At 38.1% G+C, this 17,935-nt stretch overlaps 1 protein-coding gene across 12 annotated transcripts in view; it reads left to right on the top strand.

Moving 5' to 3' along the window:
- PTPRM (protein tyrosine phosphatase receptor type M) overlaps positions 1 to 17,935 on the top strand; it is a 470,301-nt gene that overhangs the window by 112,866 nt on the left and 339,500 nt on the right. The gene's annotated exons all lie outside the window — the stretch shown is intronic.

Genomic DNA, 17,935 nt, shown 5'->3' with positions numbered 1-17,935 from the left:
GAAACAAAGACCCTTAACATTATGTTTAATTTGTTGAAAAGGCAGTAGCAATACTGTTATTTGATTTATTATTTAGGCACTGTATGCAGTTGGACCTAATAGCAACAGCTATTCCTTTACCACTTCACCCATACAAATTTGTAAAATCTGTTGGTTTTAAAATATTAGTTAGCCTAAAATGTATCAATTATGCTTTTTTTCATCTTTTTATCTAAGCATGTTGAGAGTTCCCTCAGTGTACTATTACCAACCCCCTGGGGAATGATTGCCTACAGCCCAGCTCAGCATCTTCTTTGGCTTTTAATGACTGAGCTTCCTGTGACTGTTGTTACACAGAAGTGGCCAAAATAAAAAGAAAGCTTGTAAAGTCACTGGTTATAGCATCATAGGCCTTCTGCATTAGCCTCATCATGTAGTATAAGCATATCCAGAATGCTCAAAAACATTGCAGATGGATGCACTAGTGTTTTGCATCCATTTCAATTAGTTCATTAAAACACCCGTAATGTACTTTGGCATTTGTGTTAAATCCCTTTAATAGTTGTCCTTCCCAATAAAATGCTCCTCCCTTATTTTTGGGTAAGGCAATTAGTAGATAACCAGTTTGAATCTTCAGCAGTGAGTGTAGAAACGAAACCTTGACATATGCACTTGTCACTAGGCCATTAAATAATGCTCTAAGCATGCACTAATAAGCCCTAGATATCATTCACTTGTAAAAATGTTCTCAGTGATGTTCACTGTAGATTTAGCAGTGTTTTCATGTGTTGTGGGCAACATTGTATCTCGAGGTTGGAAGGCCTAGAGTGCCTTTTCCTTCATCACTTGGTTTCCTTTGGCAAAGGAAGGGCTCCCAGCTTCAAGATGAACGTTCAGTTTGCCTGAGTCCCCTCGCTTGCATTGTCATGCTGGGTTGAGTTCCTCGTCCCAGATAACAGAGGTTCTTGCAGATTCTTTTTTTAAACTGGATCTTGTCCAGTGGCCTTGGCACACACTGCAAAAAAATTTCTGGACTGCTTCAATAGTGCTTAATGCTGTTTCTCAAGTTGGAATTCACACACATAGTTTATCAATCATCCTGGCTTGTGGTACAAGCTGTGCATTATTTTTCTCAATCACACCACTGGAAATTCTCTTTCTATTCCAATTCATTACTTCTCTCACTTGGATTTTGCAGAAGTGATGTCAGTATATGTTGTTCAAGTCTTCTTGGCAGATAGAAGAGGTTCAAATCTATGTTATTTTTTGTGATAACCATAGACTTGCAGATTTTTTTGCTCTGTTTTGTTTTCCCAGAGGCAAGGGTCCAGACTAACTAGGGACTGGTATTTTTATGGAGGGAAAAAAAAGTATCTGTATAATATTATTTATCAGATACTGTATGACTTGTTTCTTGTTTTCCTGCCTTTTTATCAGAAGACTAAAATAAGGCTCTGAAGATCAAGTAAAATGATAATTATTTGGAAATAAATTAAGGTTAAGGAGTTTTATTTCTACTCATAAAGGAAGTGAAATATGCTTTGGGAGTCTTGGGTCAGAAGATGAACGAGTCAGTCTGAGGAGGGTTGTGGATATTGGTGCCTTAAAAGGTCAAAAAGCCCTTTGGGAAGGAAAGAAATGCTCATTTTTTGCAAATGAGAAGCTCTGTATCTAAGGGTGCTATTCAGTTAAGTGGTATCTAATCTTTCCTCATCATTTCATCTAGTCAGTTTCTTCCTGTTCTTATTCAAGTCATCATCTTAATGATTTTAATTAGTTTTCAGTTAGCCTTATCCAGAGAGTTATGGGATACACTTAAAAAAAAATTATTTCGAGTAGTTTGTCATCAGTTTCTGAGCTACATATTTTAGAAAAAATAACTTCGGATAATAATGAATAAAACATCTCAGATTAATGGTTTGTGGGGAATTCTTGGCTTGAAAGCAAAATGCTTTATGCAACAATGTTGTAATACTAGACTGAAACAAGAACTCTAAGTTCAGTAGTCCCTTGTCAGTACAAAAAAATTAATGTACATAACTTTCCTAATTTCAGGCAGTATGCTCCAGTGAGTGAGTTGATGTCAATATATAATATTTTGTATCATTTGGTGGCAGTCAGGGGGAAGCACACTTATTGTGGCATTTGATTTATTTTAACCCACATGAGACTGTTGAAAGCATAGCTGTGCTTCAGAGAGAGAGAAACGTTTTGGCTTCATACATTATTTCAGTGGGACAAAAGAAATGTTATGTAACATTCACATATATGTGCACTTGCATTAGTGTACATATGATGCATGTACATGCTAGTGAACATTAATAGTTCTTTGTGAGATCCAGCTTTAGATGAAAATGGGTAAGTTTTCTCAAAGATAATAATAAAAAGGGGTTTTTTTTGCAGTTACAAGGTAGAAAAGGATGAAGTCATTGCTACTAAATTAAGTGGGATGCTAGCACTCTCATTTTCTCAATAAATGTAAGTTGACCTTTAATGAGTCAGTACTAATTTGAAATTGTGTTAACAGACCCAAAGAGCAATGACATGTATATATTTCTGTGTATATTTGTATGGATTAAATGAGTGTTTAATCCACTGCTCTTCTGTTGGAAGTGTCCTCTGACTCAGATGGAGGAAAAGCTGCAGGAAGAGTGGCTTTTCCCGTTTCTCTCTGTCTTTCTCCTTGTGTTTCTGTTCCAAGAATGTGTTTATAATACTGTTCAAAACTGTAATTATAGGAACACTTAGTCCTTATTAATGCCATCTTGCATAGTGTTATAGAACAGTTACAGCAGTTTGATATTAATGTGTTTATATAATATATGTTTATGATTCTAGCTGACTGTAAACTTTCTAGCTGTAGTCCAATAAAGATGTCTTCAGGAAAATATGCCCAAACAGTAGATTACTCTATTGGCAAGGTGCTGAAAGCAGGGTAGGGGGGGGCTACAGGACCAGCCTCTGTGAGAAGAAATCATGGGCTACCTCATGGTGGAGACATCTGTTTCCAGCTGGCTCCAATGGACCCAACACACAGGGCACAGCTTTGTAAAACCAAAAAGCAGCCACTAACAAGCACTAGACTCTACTGTACAGTAAGGCAAGCAAGCCTCATGGCAACCACAGAAGCCTGCTGATTAATAGCCAAACAGCACTCACAGCTATGAATTAAATCTAGCAGATTTAATTCTAACTTGTTATCTTGAACATTTCAAGCCCCACACTTTGGGTGATAAAAAGAATTTTTGTGGTTTAACCTAGCAGGCAACTAAGTACCACACTGGTGTCATCTCTGGGATAGTGTGTTAAAGAATGGGTAAAAAAATGCTGGTCAGCAGCTGTGAGAGAGAAGATTGATAAAAAATGTGAAAGACCCCTGCAGACAACAAGGTCAGAGAAGAAGGAGGTATTCCAGGTGTCAGAGCAGAGATTCCCCTGCAACCTATGAAGAAAACCATGGTGAAGCAGGTTGCCTCCTGCAGGCCATGAAGGATCACACTGGAGCAGATATTTGTGCAGAATCCCATGAAGAATCCCATACTGCAGCAGATGGATGTGCCCCAAAGCTCCAACCCATGGAGAGCCCACATTGGAGCAGCTCTGGCAGGAGCTGCAGCCCCTGGAGAGAGGGAGACCATGCAGGGCAGGTTTTCTGGCAGGATCTGTGGATGGTGGGGTACCCACACTGGAGCAGCACAGTCCTGAAGGACTGTACTTTGAGGTAAGGACCCACGTTGGAGCAGATCCTGAAGGATTGTTTCCCCTGGGAGGGACCCCACATTGAACAGGGGAATAGTAGGAGGAGGAAGGAGCAGCAGAGGTGACGTGTTATGAAATGACCACAACCACTGTTCCTCAACCTCCCTGTGCCACTTGTAGGAGAAGAAATTGAAAATTTGGGAATGAAGGAGTGAAGCTGAACCTGGGAAGAAAGAATGGACAGTATTTTAGCTTTCTCTTTGTCTCATTACCTCTTGATTTGGCTTCTTTTTATCTTTGCATCAAATATGAGCTACTTACCTGAATTCTTTGTTTGCAACCTTGTTAATTATCTCATATTAGCATAAGCCCTGTGATAATGTAAATAGACATACACAGTCTTCTGGATCTTTTCCTGCATTTCTGATTTTTGGTTGATCTCTCACATTGATTTCTGTCTCTGACCCATGCCTCACCCCACAGTCTCATTTATGCTTGTGTCCCATCCAATTCATTATGGCCTGTCAGCAATAAGGCACTGTGTTATTTCCAGAATATTCTGGTACTTAACATTAAAACTCAAAACTGTTGCTTAAGCCAAGATGTTTATTGGAGGGAATGCAGGATGAGTGCGTGAGACTAGAGTTGCAAAACCATCTCTCTGACAGCTGACACTGTATCCCAGAAGGGAAGAACAGCAGGACCAAGAACAAAGTTGTGCTGGTTGAATTAAAGTTCTGGCAGAATTAGGCTGAAGAATTAATCTGTGTGTACATTAATATTAAGCTGAAGAATTAATATGTGTGTAAATGTACATATGGACACCTACACATGTATGGATGGATGCCAGTTTACCAGCTGAGAACGAGTGGCACACAGACAAGAATGAGGAGAAGAGAATCCAGGGTCAGAGCTCTGAAAGAGTGAGTTAGGAGTAATCTGGAGTAATTTGGAGGAATAAGCAGGAAAATAGCTGAGAAAATTCAAATGAGTTAAAACAGCACACAAAGACAGAGAAATATAGAAGCTTAAAATCAAAACAGAATCTTTGCAATATTTGAATGCATTGTGTTAGTTTATAAACTGGTACACTATGTCCTCACTGGCAGTGATACAGTTAGAATTTTACAGAGTACTGTAAGAAATGCAAATATTTTCAAGACTCTGCTCTATTTATCATTTGCTGGATATAATTTTTTTTCATCTCCATGTATTTTGTTACAAAACACTGTGCTCAGTTGTGTAAAATCTTTCCACAAGTTTTCACAGTTCCAGTTGATTTCTAAAGGACAGTAGCATCATTTTTCCTTGATGCAGTGGTTGGTTTGATATCACCGAAAGGATGCCACTGCAATGAGTCACTGGCATCAGCCTTTCATTCATTTTAGAATGCATCAAAGTCAATTATAAATTAAATCTTTGCAGGCTGCCATTCAGTGCATTGAAAGGATGTTGTCAGCAATGGAGACCTCTGTGTTTAATATAGTGCTGCTCAAAGCCAGAATGAGGATTCAGTTTGTGCTGTTTGAGGTGATAACATATAATTCTCGTGGCCATATGTAAATTTTTGAATGGCCTACCATGGTGACTTGCATCCTGAACATCTAGCATAGCTTAGTGTTTAGCAATGTCTATTGAGTGTCTGCAGAAAATGCCTATAATGCTTACATTAATTAGTCTTTGAAGTACCTTTTTGATACCTAGTTAGCAGACATGCAGAGCTAGCAGATATTCTGTCAACCAAGGTACTGATTTAAATGAAATTTAATATTATAGAATGTGAAGTAGTTGTGCAAAAATATACATTGTTGTTTAATTGTGCACAGAAGAGTTGGGATGCATTTTAAAAAGACAGATAAACTTAGTGTCCTCAGTTAGAAAGTCTATGTTGAACCCATTTGCTGTGTCTTTCTGTGCACAATTATAGTACTTTGACTTTCCATTGTGATCAGTATTTTAACATTAAGTATATTTTATCACTGCATTGTATTCGTGTTCCATGTTAGCAGGAGTACTTTTCTTCTGTTTATATTAATATAGAAGAGAATTAAGTATGTTTCTTACTCAGAGTTTCTCCCAGATTACTTTAAGTAGCTGCATTTTTTACTTCATTTGAATACTATGCAGATATCGTGAAGCACTGTCAAAGTGTGGGAGTTGCACCTTGTTCACTCTCTTCGAGTATGGTTCAAAAGGTGTTATTCCCAACCAAGATAGTAATCTATTTCAAGTTTTTATTTAAAGCAATGGGCTGTCTTTAGTACTTGCAATTTTAATTTACCAGGAGGAGGATACAGTTGTCCTGCTTTCTTATGCATCTCAGCCCTCTGATATTTGAGTACAAAACCACAGAGTGTGATGCAATACATGGAAGCAAGTGGGAGATGCCATGTCACAATCCACCAATAGCTTTAAGAGATTTGTTAAAGATGCCTGACTGGAAAATATGATAAAGTATGACTTTTATAATGTTTGAGGAACACTCTTCTTCCACAGAAGTCAGACAGGGGCTGGAAGTTTATTCCTCATTAAATCAGAGTATTCTCAAAGCAACCTGGAAGATAGAGTTGACTGCTGAGGGTATTTCTGTGTAACACTGAGTAGTGCTATGTGGTGCTAAGCAAGCCCTCCAGCCTAACTCATTTAACTTGCTGTGACTACACATTTCCTGCTGAGGTTGTATATAACACCTGCCATAAAATATGCTGAGAAGCAGCTGACATCATAGACTAGACACTGGGGCTAGGTTTGAAATTCATTTCTTGAGAACAAAAATGTTTAGGATTACAAAGTTGTACTGTTACACATGGGAAACCCAGGATCCTTCCCATCTTTCAGCCATAGTGCCAGATTCTATCCTGCTGGTTAAGTGCATCAGAATCTTTCTTCAAATTTCGCTTTTAGATTAAAAGCAGGAATATAGTGAATAAGTGGGCTTTTGTTGGTTTGTTTCTTTTCCCTCCCTAGAGTGTTCATGCAGAGTTCCTTTGGATGAGGCAGGAGAATCCCAACAGGAGGAAGGGAAGAGGATTCACATTTTAAAGCCAGTAAATGCCGATGAAAATATTTTTATCTGGGACTCAGGGCAGCTGCCTTTGCTTTACCTTCTGATTAAATCTAATTTTCCAACCTGGAATATTAGCCTGGAGAAGAAAAATTCAGTTACTTCTGATGCAGGCTCTTGATTCAGAAAAGACCAGACAATATACATATATACATAAATGCATATACATATATGTGTGTATATATATATATATATATATATATGTTTGTATACATATATGCATATATATATATGTATATGCATATATGTATATATATTTTTTTTTCCTGGGGATGTGCCTGAGACATGTAAATGTACCTCAGGAAATTTTAAATCTGGGTAGCTCAGGACCCCATGGTGATATAAATGAAGTGACACATTATTTTGTGTTAGGCAGCAATACAATTTTTGGGCAAAAGACCAGCTTGGCTGAATGGGGAACTCCTCATGGAGCTCAAGAGGAAAATGAATTGCGTGATCTCTGGAAAGTGGGGTCAGGCTTCACAGGAAGAGTACAGAGCTGTGGTTCATTTATGGAGGGAAAAGACACAAAAGGCCAAAGTGCAATTCAAGTTAAAACTAGCCAGTCTTGTTTCAGATAACAAGGGCTTTTAAAAGTATTTCAATAGCAAGAGGAGGTCTAGAGAAAGCATAGGACCAATAGTTGTTGAAGATGGCCATCTGACTCATAGGGATGAAGAAGAACCAGTGATGTTCAATGCACCTTCAGCCTCAGTCATTAATAAACTGATAAACTTTGGGCTGGCCTGGTCCCCTCAGTCATGGGACCATGAGTGTGGGAACAAGTGCTTTTCCATTTGGAGGCACGGAAATTTTTAGGCACCAGCTGTATCAGCTGAATGCTCACAAGTCCATGAGGCCTGATAGATTCATCCCAGAGTGTGTAGGATGCTAGTGGATGTTATGGTGGGACCCTTCTTGATCATCTACGTAAGGTCTTGGCAGTCTGGAGAGGTCCCTGCTGTCTGCAAACTAGTCAATGTTATTCCAATTTACAAAAAGGCCATAAGGGATCACCCAGAAACCTCCAGTTTGTTAGTTTATCCTCAGTTCCTGGAAAAAAATACGGAGAAGATTAATACTGGGTACTATTGAAAGACATTTAAAGAGTAATGCAGTCATCAGGCACAGTCAACATAGGTTCATAGAAGGGAAGTCCTATTTAACTATTTTGTTATCCTTCTTTGATAAGGTCATGCACCCAGGAGATGAAGGAAAGGAGATGGATACAGTTTTTCTGGATTTTAGTAAGGCTTTTGATACCATACCTCACAATATCCTTCTGAATAAGTTGTCCAGCTGTGGGCTAATCATAGTGTGCTGGGTGACGACCTGGCAGAACAGCAGGGCTCAGAATTATAGTTAATGAGGCTACATCTGGCTGGCAACTAGTCACCAGCAGTGTTCCTCAGGGCTCAATTCTAGGGCTATTTCTGTTATTATCAACGATCTGGATGCAGGAGTTGAATGCTTCATTAGCAAGTTGGCTCATGATATAAATGGGGAGGTGCAACTGCACTCAGTTGAGGAGGCCCTGCAGAGGGAACTAGATTAATGGCAGTGATTAATGGCATGATATTTAACAAGTTGAAATGCTGGATTCTGCACCTAGGACAGAGTAATGCCAGACACAAGTTTAAACTGGAAAAGGAGTGGCAGAGAGAAGCCCTACAGGAAGGGATCTGGGGATCCGGGTTAGCAGCATACCCCATTTGAAACAGATGATGTGTCCTGGCCACTGAAGGGGTAAACCCCACCCTGGGGGCATCAAACACATCATAACCTGCCACCCAAAAGATTGATTATTCCTCTGGATTCAGCATTGGTGTGGCCTCACTGCAAGTACTGTGTGCAGTTCTGGGCCCCATAATTTAAGAAGGATGTGAATGTCCTTCAATGTGTCCAGAAGAGGACCACAAAGCTGGTGAAAGGGCTGGAAGGGGTGTCCTATGAAGAGTGGCTGAGCACTTTGTACTGGTCTAGTTCAGAAATGGAGGCTGAGGAGTGACCTTGTTGCTTTCTTACAGCTTTCTGAGGAGGGGGAGAGAGAGGGAAGTGCTGATCTCTTCTACAGGGGATAATAAAAGGACACGTGGGCATGGTTCAAGGCTGTGACAGAGTGTTTTAGACTGGATGTTAGGAAGCATTTTTTTACTGAGAGGGTGGCCAAACAGTGGAATAGGCTTCCTAGAGAGATGGTTGATGTCCCAAGCCTGACAGTGTTTAAGAGGCATTTGGACAACGCTTTTAATAATATGCTTTAACTTGGTCAGCCCTGAATTGGTCAGGTAGTTGGACTAGGTGATCAGTGTAGGTTTCTTCCAACTAAAATAGTCAGTTCTATCTTAGTCCAGTCTGTTTGGTGCTTGTTTGCCTGGCTATTTTCTTCTATTGGAGAATGAAAATAGTTAGCCAGTTCTAGGAAAGCTGTGACCAGTAAAGAGTTTGTGAGGACTGTGTGAATAAAGATTGTGTCCAAAGGTGCTCTTCCAAAAGCTGCACTCACTGCATTGCAAGATCAGTAGGAACAGGAGTTAAGCAGGAATTCCTAAATAAGCTTTTTATTGTTTAGTAAATAATCTACTGAAAAAAAGCCTCTTAATTTCTTCCAGACTTCAGACCTTTCCTTTCATCCTCACACTTACCCTATTATATTTCTTCTCATCCATCTTGCCCTTCAGAAACTAATAAAAAGTGGATCAAAACATTTCCTTGCATCAACAGGCTTTAACCTGTGTAATTTGACTGCCTTCATTTCAGGAGCTAGGTCAGTTATTTCCCGAGTTAAAAGTTTATATTTTAAGTCAGTTCTTCTATACAACAAGATCACAGCCCTAGTCACAGTTAAAATGCTAGTGAGCTGGAGATGGGGCTCCATCACTCTTCTTCAGGAGTGCAAGCATTATTCCTTAGGGAGTAGTTTTCTTGGCATATTATTTTAAGGCTTTTTGCTGAAACTAAAGAGGGAATTTTTGTCTCAAATAGATTTATGCAAGATTATTTTTTTTTTTATCCCTTCTTACATTTGTTTGATTTGTTGGCTGGCATTGATAACTGAGAGTATGTTGTTAACAGCTTGAGCTGTGGCTCTAGTAAGAGTGGCCAAAAAGTCATTGATTTAAGTGATTTGAGGCACGGGTCATTAAATGCTTCATTGGAAAGCTATTTGGCAAACCTGCCATTCATGGTGTACTGTACTTGGTTGAATTTGAAATTAGTTGAAGTATAAGACAATGATAAAGAAAGTTTCTTCCTCATCAATGTCAAAAACCTGGCCCTTATTCCAGCCAAACCAATATTTTGATCGTGGTTTAAGACAATATATTTTTAACATGTCCCTTTGTCTTATATCTTTTACTAAGAATTATGTGATTTAAATTAGTTCATTAATTTTAATTGAGCCTTATAGGAAATATTGTTATATTTTCAAATCTGATACACAGTAGAAGTATCAGAAAAATGTCAAAAATTTTGCAAAAAGCAAAGTTCCTTCACTCAGTTTGTGGGCATAAACAGCATCTTTTCAGTGAAAGTAATTACTTCAGCCAAAAGCAACGTGTTTAGGAAATTATGTACAGGCACTCATAGCTTCTCTTTGCATAATGGCTTCAGGTATCCCCAGATGTCTACACCTTTTGAACATCTGCTTGCATTTGAGAATGGTCATGCAGCACAGTATGAAGTGACAAATGTGGTTCCAGAGCTAGGTTAATACACAACCCAAAATGAATGAATTGTGTTTTGTATTGTATTTGAAGCAATTGGATTTCCCAATGTACCAGACAAAGTCTTAATTCCTTTGTATATGTTTGCAGAATCAGAGTCAGGGAACAAGCAATTAAAAGGCTGTCATGAATTCCATGAGCTGAATTAAAGAGCTCAGTACTTTTGTTCTCAGTATTAAAGCAATATAGTTATTTCCCTCACCAGCTGAAATAATGCATTCTTCATCTTGAAGTCACAACATTTCTAATCAACTGCATTTCAGAAGCACAAAGGAAAAAAACATACTGTCTGGACCTCATTGAGAATTTAATGATGTACACAGCCATTTCATTATGAGCAAACAGGTGCAGGTAATTATCCAAGTCATAATGTTGCAGCAGCTAATAACATCAAATATTTGTGATAATTGCATGCAAGCAATTGATCACAGTTCTGCGTTCATCACATAACACAGATTTGGAAAGCACTTTCAATATATACATATTCCTATTAGAGCATGGAAGCTACAGATGCACTTTTCTCACCAGTAACTATATATATATTTGATTTTGCATCAGGTTCAAAAGTGGTTGTATTGTTACTTAAAATTTTACCATTTTGTTTTTCCCTTCACCTTAGAGGGGAGGAAGGTCCTTCCACCAAATTTGAGTTCCTGATTGTGCTGTACATCTACAGCTTTTACTTCTAAGTGTCACAATCAACTCTTTTGTCATTCTGGTTTCTGCTGGAGAAGGACTGGGTGGGATATACTTCACAGTTTGTTGGTTGCAGTTGTGGCATTCAGCTCTTCCCAATGCACCCAAACACTTTCAGATCATAAAAATGTGAGTGAGTGAAAAAGACAGGTACAAGCTCACAATAGGGTAAGAGTGAAATTAAGGTGCACAAGTTCAAAACGATGGTGGAAACTTGATAGAATTATGGAATGGAACATTGTCACTTATTCTTGGATTTGAGCAGTGTGTAAGTCAGACAAATGAAGGGGAGTTCTCCATTGTGCCTGGTGTGATCAGACCACTCCTCAAAAATCTTGAAGGTGCTTCCTTCTGAGTTTTAGTAAAATTCACATCTTGCTTTTGCAAGGAAATGACCCTAAACCCAAGATGACAACTTAAATGTGGACTATTTAGAAGAGTAATCAACAGGAGAAATCAGTCTGTAGAGAGAAATCAAGATTTGTCAGGCATTTGACAGGGCTCTGAAAGCAAAACAAGAGGTGAAAAGAAGCAGGTCCCTTGTCCAGGCTTTCCCCTCTACAGTATTTTAGTGGTTTTCAGTTAATAGGAATCAATGCTAATTACTGCTTGAGTGGAGGCAGGCAACACTGACCCTATGGTTTTCAAATCTTAGGAAAGGTATCTACCACTCTACTGCTACTTAAAAGGATCATGTCACAAGAGGGAACTGGAAGAGAGGACAGGCTTTCAGGGAACTATTCTAGGTTCTTGTGTAGCCCAGACAGGGAAGGGTGCTTTTCTACAAGGCTAGCAGGGTACCTGAAGAAAGGAATGTAAAAACATGTTGCTTTCATATGAAGTTGTCTTATTAAGCAGCCACACATTAAAAAAAAAAAAAAAGCCTTTGAAAAGGCCAGGCTGGGTTGAGGAGAGACCTGTTTTGGGGAGATCAGTAGGATGTTGTGCACCTGCTCTTGAGCCTATGGAAACTGATGAATCCAAAAAGCACCATGCAGGACAGTGTGAAGACACTACCTAGGTTCTGGAAACACATTTTGAAGCAGCACTAGCAATGGTTATGTGCCTGAAACAACAAATCAGCATGTTCTAGAGTAGACTTGGTCAGTGGCAGCATCCATGTTCTTTTCATGCATGCACAATGCATTATGTGATATTTAAGGTAGACTGAGACCCTGTAGCTTTGCAGTGGAACAAATTGGTGTACCATGTGTAAAGAGATGTAGTATCTTTCAGCAATTATATTTATTTTATTTTAAATTATATTTATATTAAAAAAAGAAAAGAAAAAAAGAAAAAGCCTTTGGAATACACACCTCTGATATGGTCTGTATTCACCAATGAAGTGAATCATTAGGATTTCTGCATGTATTAAATGAATTTATTGTAGGTGCAGTCTTCATGAGTGTACAGCACCAGCAGGATGATGACAGGATTGTTTAGTGTTACACATTTATGTCAGTTAACAGTGTCCAACCTCCCGTTTTAATTTGATCATTCTCTTCTCCTCCTCCTTTTCAAGCTGTATAGATATACTGGAAATGCTTCAAACTGTCATTTAATGTTCTCTGTAGCATTAAAGTTTAGATTAGGTACATACTTTTCTATCAAATTATTCTCCTTTATATGTGGTAGAGATAATTTTTATTAAATAGCAGTGATGTTCTGACTCAACAGCAGTCAGGTCATTAAAAATATTCTAAAAAGTAGATTATTTCTGGAATCTTAAATCTATAATTGTTATGACTTACCATAAGTTAACTAGCAACGCACATGTGAAATTATCCAGACATTAAAAAAAAAGTTCTGTGGATTTGTTTCACATTAATGAATTTGCCTTTAAAGTTCCAGGAAAAAGCTCCTCTGAGATCTTTTGTTTACCCATATCAATGTTGTTCAAATGAAAATAATCTTTTGGAAAAGCTAGTTCTCCACCTGTAATATGGAAATGAAAATTGATACTGCAATGATGCTTCTATGACTAGAGTGCTGCTATTTATCTTTTGTGTCTGGCAAATAGAACCTATCCTGTTTAAGGAATGTGTAGGAAAACCTCTGGTATAATCTCAGGTTGTCTGGTTTCTTTCACCGATGAATTTTATTCATATTCAAAAAGAATAGTGTTTGAGATTATCTAATGTAAGGCCAATAGGTTGTTTGAATGATGAAACTGTGCATTTCCTTTATTTTGCCATCTAAGCCTTTCAACACTATTGTAGGCTAAAGCCTAACAGATGTCCTAATTTTTGTGCTACATTTGTAGCTACAATGATGGATCTTTGTAATGAAAGCACAATTTAAGTGTGAAAAAATTTATTCATTTTTGTTGCTTTCTGATTCTGGGGTTATGTTACTTGAAGATTCTGTTCTTCCTATTCTGTACAGTTCATGTGCCATAATACTGCTTGGGACACTGTATTGAATTACAAGAATTTCATTCTCTCTTCCTCCTTTAAGCTCATTATGCACACAAAGTTTTTGTGGTCTGGAAGTCTTCATAGCACCGCTCTAAATTCTGCTGAATCTTCTAGCCACAGACTTTGTGTTTTGCATCAGTTATCGTGTGCCAAATTTCTCTCTCTGCCACCTCTAACTCAAGCTGCTTTTTCTAAGCATTATTATTTCATTCCTTAACTAAAGCTTTGTTGGTGTGCTGCATTTTAGCATATCAATGATGCACAGTCTAGGGAAGAAAAGACTGTCAAATTCCCTGAAGGATTCTGGGACATCCTTCTTTACTTAATAGTTGCCCGAGCTTTGCTTTGCCTATTAAAATGTGTGCCTTTATGGTTTTCCTCATTTAAAGAAAATTTGATGGAACATTTGAAGATAGGTCTAAAAAAGAAAAAATATTAATATTTATGGCTGCGTGTATTCTGACTCCAGAAGGCCTGACTAGCAATTGGATATAACCATGTTGATAATTTTCAATACATCTGCTGAGCCACAGGATATTCTGAGCAAGGTAGATGCCTTTACTTTGAAATGAACACATGAAGAGATTTGGTTTCACTTGGATTCCACACACACACGGATGCATTACTTACATTCAAGATAAATGATGTTACAGTCTGCTTTTTTTCAAGGCGTTCTTCAGTATTTAATACAAAGCTTTGTAACACATGCTTCTTTCCATGTTCAGGCTAAATTGTGAAAAAGCATGTTTTGAGAAGCTAATAGTATTTTTTCTGCAATTTTGAGGTTGCTAATTAAGTGCAAATAGCAGCAGCTGACACCAAGTTTTGCCCTCATCTGATATTCTTCATCTACAGTTGTAAAATTCATTATACCAGATGAGTTAATTATAGCGCAGTAATTAAAAGTATAATTACTGTTTTTCTTTGTTTAGTACGTCCTTTGTTATGGTGTGAAAAAGCATTTTGTCTCAAACATTCCCGTGGTCTTTAAACAAAAATCCATATCTCATTGTTGGAAATTAAATTTTAAAGTAAATTTTGAAGGGTCCTTTTGGAAGAGAAACGTCCTGTTACAGTAAGAGAGGATTCCTGATGGAAGTTTTGAGGACAGCATACTTAGAACTTGAATAACATGCTGATTTTTAGTACCACATTGTATCTGAGTAGGGCTGAAGGTGAATTAGAGTTATCCTGTCCATAACTGCCATTGATTTCACCTGGACCATAATTTCTTATCCTAGGCAAGATACATACAAATAAATGCACACAACTAAAGTTGTGATGGGCCATGTTTTGCGAGTATAGGTTACTTTAATTCAAAATAATAATAAACTCTTCATAAGAGAACAGGGTAGGACAATTTTTCTGTGGCATTCTTTCCTCTCTTTAAACCTCTCCCTCTGCCTTCACATCCTTTTTTTCAGTAACAACAAAGAAAGAATAGCCTATTCTGTGCAGCTATTTCACCTTATTTGAAGATTATTTTTATACCTCTGTTACACTGAGGAGGTGCAAGTGTAGTTTTACTTTCCAGTTCCAAATGGTGTGTAAAGATCCCTGTAATATTTTTCCTCTGAGACTTCGATGGGCATGTACTTCTTAATTTTATTGAAGTACCTTTGGGAGAAAAGTTTTTTGTTTGTTTCTGTACAAGCAACCCACTATGTGTCTTAATATTACATTACTAAAACAGCAGCACTTTCCTTCTTTATTACTTTTAGTCAATAGTTTAAGAAACAAGAACAAAAAAAACCCCAAGCCCCATTAAACAAAAACCATTCCAGTCTTTGAAGCAATAAACCAACTTGTTTCATACAATGTATGCAAACAAGTGTATAACAAAGTAGCATAATATTTAAATATTGATGTGCCAAATACAGAACAGATACTAATTGTTACCACACAAATTACTAAAGGAAAAAACTCAAGGCAGTAAAGCTGTTTGTACCATATGGTTGCATAGTGTTGTGGCAGGCTTTGTTACTGATCTCTGAGTGTTAGTTTCTCTCTAAAACTATTTGTTTTGACTACTAGAAGTAAGGAAAAGGCTAACACGGAGTCCATATTTTGTCATACCAGGGCTGTTTCAGGCTTCAGGGCTCACAGTCTCCAAAGGACTTCATTTTACCCCAGGTGAGATGCCAGCTGCTGGACATCTCATCCGACCTAGTGTTGCCACAGCTGAGCTTCTTGCAGTTTCTTCTCTGTATTTTGCTGTGCTGCTCAATAGAGAGAAGAGAGCAGTTGAAATGTTGCTCAGACATTGAGCTCAAGGGTAGCTTCCTCTTGGAGTTTAGGCCTTAATGAGCTACATCGTGTTTAACATCACTTGGTTATATAAGGATGCAGAAAACTTTTAGATGACCAAATCAGCTTTCTCTTTAACCTTTTTTTTCTAAGTGTAAGAAATTGCATCAGAAGGAAGGCACTTTCAGCACACATACAGGGTAAGATTGGCTGAGGTAAAGAACAAATACCAGAGATATATCTGGAAAGGTGTCTTGGAAAAGAGGTGCTAGAAAAACTAGACTCATTTTATGGTTTCAGGATAGGCACTGGGTTTGTTTTGTTGGTGTCAAGCACACTTCTTAGTTTTCTATTTCACTAAGCACTCTGTCAACAATCGGCCTTGAAGTCTAGTTCAAGGTGCCATCCAATTAATAAATGTTGTCCCTTATTATCATGGCATGGGAGTTAGAAGAATCTGTGCTAGATAAGCAGATGAAAAGCATTTTGTGGTCTGAGTGTGGAAAGTCAATAACTTGTGATCTGTGGTCAGCAGAATTGATAGCTGCTGAAGCAGAATTTTTGGAAGGCAAAAGTTTTTTTTAAAAATAAAAGATCCAGTATCATGTTGGACGACCAGATGTTAACATTAATTCAACTCTAATGCATATTCAAATACCCAGAGCAGATCTTTTTAGTATTTTACAGCAGTTTCTTTTTTACTAAAGCAATTTAGGGTTGAAATGAGGCCTTCCTGGGTTCTGTCAAATGTACTCATCCTCCTAATCCTGAAACACCTTTCTTTAGCGTTTTGACATTGAGCTGATAGCTCCTGCTCTTAGAAGCCTTTCGAGATCATACTATCCTTTCAGCTTCTATTTTCTTTCCTACATGATCATCCTCAGAAAGAAAAGTAATGGGCCACAAGGCTGCTATTTTCTGTTTTGGAGGTACGCTGTATTATTCATCCCAGTCAGTTTTCTTGGCCTCTCATTAGCAAGGACCATAATGGTTTTGCTTAAGATAGATAAAGGACTAGCAGTTGTCAGTGTAGGGATAAATTTCTTGCATCCATTTTCAATTCATGAAGAAATGGCTCTCAAGCTCTTATACTGCAGGAGTTTAAACTGTGATAGAAGTACTTAACTTTGCTGTGACTGCTTTTGCAGAAGACCTCAAACAATAACAAATAATAGCAATGAGTGCTATCTCATGTAACAAATGTGGTATTTTGAATGTCAGTGTTGCTTAGGATTTAATTTCTTACTGAGGTTTGTATGACTGGGGAAGAAGTACATACATTATTATTATTTCCTGTGGATGAGCTGAGATGAAGCCTAGTTTTTAGGCAGTAGTTTTGCACATACTTATAGTTGACCAGCACCTTCCTTCCCCCATTAGGGAGCAGCAAGGGCTGCCTCTTAAGGGAAGGGGATTTGAGGACCCCGGCCAAAGACTGGGCTGGAGAGGGGGACTCCCCCAGCACTGCAGGGACCTGACCCCACCTTCTCCCACATCCCCAGCACTGAAAAAAAAAAAAAAACAAACCAAAAACCAAACAACAGAGAAAATGGAAAATCCATTGGATCCTTGATTTGAGTTACTGTGCAGCTTCATAGGACCCAGATAGGAAGGCACAGTAGAAATGTGTGGACAATTTCAGTAGCAGTACTGGTCTGTAGTGGCTTAAAGAGCAATTTTGGCTACAGAGATAGTCCTTGCAATTCTTCTAGCCTAGCTTCTGGGTTTCTATGTGATATAACACTTAACAGATTGTTTATCAATAATAGTTGAAACAATTATTTGCCCATTAAAAAAAAAAAACCAACCAACAATTTCATGCGACTGTAACAAAATTTCATGCTGTAGCTAGAAAAACTAAATATTATTGAAGGTTATACATTTATGAAATAGCTCCCAAGGATTGACCTTCTCTTCCTTCTGGCAGCTAGACCTTTTTTTTCTGTTCATTTACCCAAACTGGAAAACAATTTATTCCTGTTTTAATTAAGAAGAGGAGGGAAAAAAGCCTAGAAGAAGGAGTTGGTAACAAGATATTTCCTTTAAGTCAGCCAATAGAGGTGTATTCCCTCAACACAAGTTGCTGACCTGCACCCCTCTTATGCCTC

This window comes from Heliangelus exortis, chromosome 2 (assembly GCF_036169615.1).
Source record: "Heliangelus exortis chromosome 2, bHelExo1.hap1, whole genome shotgun sequence".
NCBI lineage: Eukaryota > Metazoa > Chordata > Aves > Apodiformes > Trochilidae > Heliangelus > Heliangelus exortis.
Note: the sequence above shows the minus strand (reverse complement) of the source record. Positions and strands in the feature narration are given on the sequence as shown.